Below are 6,551 nucleotides of genomic sequence, written 5' to 3'. Positions count from 1 at the left end.
GGCATGGCCTGAGTTTGCATTGCTGCATGTGCTTCACCCTCCCGCCTCTGTTGGTGTGGCCAAATTAACAGAACATCAGATTAAACGAAGCTCTCTAAACAGAGAAATAGAAAATAGGGGACTATGTGGGAGGGAAGGGTTAGATAGATCTTAGAGCAGGATAAAATGTCGGCTCAACATTGTGGGCCGAAGGGCCTGTACTGTACTGTGCTGTAGTGTTCTATGTTCTAATCCAAGGAATAAACCTTGAAAGGAATCACACTCTTTAAAGCCACCCTGGAGACACAGGAGGCTACAGATGCTGGGATCTGGAGCACCACACACAAACTGCTGGAGGAACTCAGCGGGTCGGGCAGCATCTGTGGAGGGAAACGGACAGTCGACATTTCGGGTCAAGACTCTTCATCTGGACTGGGAGATAGCAGGGAGATAGTCAGTATAAAGCGGTGGAGCAAGGGCTGGCAGGTGATAGGTGGATCCAGGTGAGGGGGGATATGATATATATGATGATATTTCTTTATTAGTCACATGTACATCGAAACACACAGGGAAATGCATCTTTTGCATAGAGTGTTCTGGGGGCAGCCTGCAAGTGTTGCCACACTTCCAGCACCAACACAGCATGCCCACAACTTCCTAACCCGTACATCTTTGGAATGTGGGAGGAAACCGGAGCACCTGGAGGAAACCCACGCAGTCACGGGGAGAACATACAAGCTCCTTACAGACAGCGGCTGGAATTGAACCCGGGTCGCTGGCGCTGTAAAGCGTTACGCTAACCGCAACACTACTGTGCCTGCGATCCAGATGGGAGAAGGTGGGGGTGGAGAGCGGAAATGGTGTCAGAGAATGAAAGATGCTGTGACTATCTCCCTTCTATCTTTCAGTCCAGATGAAGGGTCTCGACCTGAAACGTCAACTGTCCGTTTACCTCCACAGATGCTGCCTGAACATAGAAACAGCACAGTAGTGGCCAGGCCATTCGGTCCACGATGTTGTACCCATCTGCTGAGTTCCTCCAGTGTGTTGTGTGTTAAAGCTACCCTTTTTACTCCTTCCTCTGCCTTGTCTGCCTCCGTCCTTGGTTCCAAAAGAGACCAGAGCGAAATGCGATTTTTCCTCTGGCCCTATAGTGCCACCCTCCCATCAGTGGAGGGCTGTGTTGCTTACGATGTTGCAGGGCAGCGTTTCGGCCAGCAGGAGACAGTGTTGTGCCATGTTTTGGAAAACCCAACAACAGTCAAAACGCTGGACAAACTCAACAGGTCAGGCGGCATCTGTGGAGGGAGATGGACCTTCGACGTCTCAGACTGAAAGCCCATTTGGACCAACCACATCAATCCATAAGAGAAGGAAGCTGCCCCTGTGCATCACCCTTTGAGATAGACTTCCTCCAATCACCCAAGCGCTCCATTTATAACCACTTCTCTCCAGATCTGGGGCACCTCTCTCTGGGTACATTAGCCTTACTTCTGAAGTTCCTGACAGGGTTGGCTCCACCACCCATCCTTGGTGAGGTATTGGAGTCCTCCAGGTCCCTCCTTGCCTCAGCTCATCCACTGCAGGAACTATCATCTGGGCCAATATCAGCTCCAGGCTCAACAAGAGCAGTTTCAACCCCTAGCTCCCCAGCACAAAACGACCGGGCTTGGAGAAGGAAGATTTTTAAGTTGTTGCAGATCTCAAACCTGACTTTCAACCATAAGAATACAAGGAAAATGTCATCCCTGCCTGCACCATTGAGATCATGGCTGATCGTTTACCTCAGTGCCACCTTCCTGCGCTAATCCCCTATCCCTTGATTCCCTTAACAACTGAATTCCACCTGGAATATAATGACTGAACCTCCACAGCCTCCTTGGGTGAATAATTCCAAAGATTCACCAGCCTTTGGATGAAGACATTTCTTCTAATATCAGTCCCAAATGGTTGACTTCGTATATCGAGGCTGTGATCTCTGGTTTCAGACACCCAAGCCAGGGGAAGCATCTTTCCTGCATCTCCCTGAGCTTTGAACACTTTGTTGCGATGACCTCTCGTTCTAAAGCTCCATCTGCTCCTCACAGGACAGACGGGTGAACCTTTACTGCACTCATAGAGTCATGGAGTCATGCAGCACGGAAACAGGCCCTTCGGCCCAACTCATCCCTGATGTCCCCCCATCCAAGCTAGTCCCATTTGCCAGCGTTTGACCCACATTCCTCTAAACCTTGCCTATCCACATAGCTGTCCAACTGTCTTTTAAAAGTTGTTATTGTACTTGCCTCAACCACTTCCTCTGGCAGCTCGTTCCACAGTTGCCCCTGTGAAAAAGTTGCCCCTCAATTTCCTATTAAATCTCTCCCCTCTCACCTTATACCTATGCCCTCTAGTTCTTGATTCCCTGACCCTGGGAAAAAGACAGAGTGCCTTCACCCTGTCTATGCCCCTCATGATTTTATACACCTCTGTAAGATCATCTCTCAGTCTCCTACACTCCTACAGATACATTAGGGACATTGAAGAGACTCTTAGTTAGACATGAATCATAGAGAAATGGGGGGCTTGGCGGGAGGGAAGGGTTAGATAGATCTTAGAGCAGGATAAAATATCAGCACAACATTGTGGGCCGAAGGGCCTGTACTGTGCTGTAGTGTTCTATGTTCTAATCCAAGGAATAAAGTCCTAGCCTGTCCAACCTCTCCCTATAACTCAGTGTCTCCATTCCCTTGCAATCTCATCCTTCTTTAGACAGGTAGACCCGACCTGTCCAGTGTATTCTGGAGGCAATCACACCAGGGCCTTATGTTATTGGTGAAAGATGTCTCTGCTCTTGTGCTCTGAAATTCTTGGAATAAAGACAACATAGCATTTGCTGATGTAATTGCTTGTCGTACCTGGACTCTTAGAGTCATACTGTATGGAAACAGGCCATTTGGCCCATCATGTTCATTCCAACCAGTGGGCACACATCAGATTAATCCCACCTTCCAACCCTTGGCCCACAGAGTTCAAGTGCACACCTGGGTAATTCTTCAATGCTGTTTCCACTACTCTCTCCAGCAGTGTGTTCCAAGTACTTACCACTCTCTGGGTGAAAAAGGTCCCTCTCAGAACCCCTCTGAATCTCTCACCACTCACCCTAAATCTACGTCATTTGCCATCACTAAGGACCCTCACCACCCGGGACATGCCCTCTTCTCATTACTACCATCAGGGAGGAGGTACAGGAGCCTGAAGACCTACACTCAACGATTCAGGAACAGCTTCTTCCCCTCCACCAGCAGATTTCTGAACGATCCACGAACCCATGAACACGACCTCGTTATTCCTCTTTTGCACTATTTATTTATTTTTGTAACTTATCGTAACTTTTATATCTCTACGTCTTGTACTGCACTGCTGCCGCAAAACAACACATTTCACAACAGAGGCACAACAGATTCTGCGGATGCTGGAATCTGGAGCAAGACACAGAAAGTGCTGCAGGAACTCAGCGGGTCAGGCAGCATCTGTGGAGGGAAATAAACAGTCGACGTTTGGGGCCGAGACCCTTCATCAGAACTGGAAAGGAAGAGGGGAGAAGCCAGAATAAGAAGGTGGGGGCAGGGGGAGCAGCACACGCAGGCGGGTGACAGGTGAGAGGGGGAAGGTAGGTGGGTGGGGGAGGGGGGAGAGATGCAAAAAACTGACAGGTAGAAGAGGCAAAGGGCTGAAGAAGGAATCCAGAAGAAGGAATACGAGGCCAGAGGACCTCATCTTTCCCAACATATGTCAATGATAATAAACCTGGTTCTAATTCTGTCTGCTAGGGCAGGCACGGTAGTTGAGCGGTTAGCGTAACGCTATTACAGCGCCAGCGACCCGGGTTCAATTCTGGCTGCTCTCTGTAAAGAGTTTGTACGTTCTCCCCGTGTCTGCGTGGGTTTCCTCCGGGTGCTCCAGTTTCCTCCCACATTCCAAAGACGTACGGGTTAGGAAGTTGTGGGCATGCTATGTTGGCGCCAGAAGCGTGGCGACACTTGTGGGCTGCCCCCAGAACACTCTTCACAAAAAGTGCATTTCCCTGTGTGTTTCAATGTACATGTGACGAGTAAAGATATCTGATCTCCAGTTCTATCTACCTCTGATATGGGGGTAAGTTTCCTGCACTCTACCCTATCTATACCCCTCACAATTTTATATACCTCAGTCATGTGCCCTCTTAACATCCCCTGACTCAGGGAGAACACACCCAGCCTCTCCGCACTCTCCTCATAGCTGAACTGCTGCATCCAAGACATCCTGATGAACCTCCTCTGTACTGTCTCCAGCACTGACACATCCATCTGTATGGTAACATTCAGAGATCTGTGTGCACGGACAACAAGTCCTACTTCACACCAACCCTTTTCAGTCGTTTACCAGTTAAAAAATATTGGTATTGGTACCGCTACACTACCGCGCAGAGCATAGGTAAAGTGAATGGTCAGTTTTTTCCCTCAGTGTTAGAGAACCTAAGACCAGGCGGCATAGATATCTTTATTAGTCACATGCCTTGGTGAAGCAGCCAGCATAATCAAAGACCCCACCCACCTGGGTCATTCTCTCTTCTCCCCCTCCCATCAGGCAGAAGATACAGGAGCCTGAGGGCACGTACCACCTGGCTTAAGAACAGCTTCTATCCCACTGTGATAAGACTATTGAATGGTTCCCTTATACGGTGAAATGGACTCTGACCTCACGATCTACCTTGTTGTGACCTTGCACCTTATTGTCTACCTGTACTGCACTTCCTCTGTAGATGTGACACTTTACTCTGTACTGTTATTGTTTTTACCTGTACTACATCAATGCACTCTGTACTAACCCAATGTAACTGCACTGTGTAATGAATTGACCTGTATGATCGGTATGCAAGACAAGTTTTTCACTGTAGCTCGGTATAAGTGACACAGTGAAATGCATCTTTTGCATAGAGTGTCCTGGGGTCAGCCCACAAGTGTCGCCACACTTCCGCCACCAACGTAGCATGCCCACAACCTCCTAACCTGTATGTCTTTGGAATGTGGGAGGAAACCAGAGCACCCGGAGGAAACCCACGCAGACACAGGGAGAACATACAAACTCCTTACAGACAGCAGCCGGAATTGAACCCGGGTCGCCAGCGCTATAATAGCGTTACGCTAACCACTACGCTACCGTGCCTTGCATAGATTTAAGGTGAGAGGTGAAAGATTTAAAAGGGACCTGAGGGCAACGTTTCACACAGAGAGCGGCAGGTTTGTGGAATGAGCTGCCAGAGGAAGTGGTAGATACGGGTATTATAACAACACTTAAAAGACATTTGGACAGGTACATGGATAGGGAACGTTTAGAGGGATATGGGCCAAATGCTGGCAAATGGGACCAGCGCAAGTGGGCACCTTGGTCGGCATGAGTGAGTTGGGCCCAAGGGCCTGTTTGCATGCTGCATGACTCTATGACTATTGGAATGGGGTGTGGGTCACTGATGGTTTTCCCTGCTCCCTTCTCCTCCCCTTCAGGCTGGCTTTCCCCAAACGCTCCACCAGAAAGAAAGTTTTCAGGAAACTCCATCCCACCATCTCCGTCCATGTGAGGGCAGCCCACACTCCCAGTCACCACATTCGAGGAAGGAGAGGGCGCAGAGGGGAATTCCGAGAATGTCGCTGCAACTGGGAAATCCTAGCAAAGAGGAAAGTTTGGACAAAAGCTGGGGTTGTTTCCTTTGGAACAGAGGAGACGTAATTCATACAGCACGTAAACAGGCCCTTTGGCCCATTGAGTCCGTGCCGACTACGGAGCACCCATTTACAATGATCCCGTTTAATTCTCCCCATGTTCTCGATGACTCTTCCCCCCCTCCAGATACTACCACCGCTCACCATCTACACCAGCTCATTAACTAACCAGCCTGCACTTGTTCACGGGATGTGGGAGGAAGCTGGGGAGCACTCAGGGGAAAAACCCACGTGCAAATTCCCCACGGACAACAGCGGAAGTCGGGATCAAACCCAGGTCGCTGGAGCTGTGGGGCAGCGGCCCTACCCGCTGTGCCACTGTGCCACCCCCATTTACAAGGGATTAGATGGGTCCTTCCTATCTCCCCTAGCAGAGGGTCATATGTGGGGGGGAAGGGGCAGTGTAGTGCAGAGGGTAAATACAAGAGTTCGAGGTTGCTTTCGGTGATGGTGTGGGGAGACATGGACCCACTGGGGATGTCAAAGCCTTAACACAGAGGTTCCCACATTCTCAAACTTGAAGCTTATCAGCTGGAGTTAACAAGGTGGAGATTCCATGCTGTGGAAAAATGTGAAGTCAGCTATTGTGGGTAGGGAGAAGATAAAGCAAAACACCCGGGTCATTCTCGCTTCTCTCCTCTTCCATCAGGTAGAAGATACAGGAGCCTGAGGGCACGTACCCCCAGGCTCAAGGACAGCTGTTATAACTCTTGAATAGACCTCTTGTATCAGAATCAGGTTTATTATCACTGACATAGGTTGTGAAATGTATTGTTTTGTGGCAGCAGTACAGTGCAAGACGTAAAGACATAAAAATTACTAAGTTACAAA

Source organism: Pristis pectinata, chromosome 34, assembly GCF_009764475.1.
Source record: "Pristis pectinata isolate sPriPec2 chromosome 34, sPriPec2.1.pri, whole genome shotgun sequence".
NCBI classification, from domain to species: domain Eukaryota; kingdom Metazoa; phylum Chordata; class Chondrichthyes; order Rhinopristiformes; family Pristidae; genus Pristis; species Pristis pectinata.
This window is presented reverse-complemented; position numbering follows the sequence as displayed.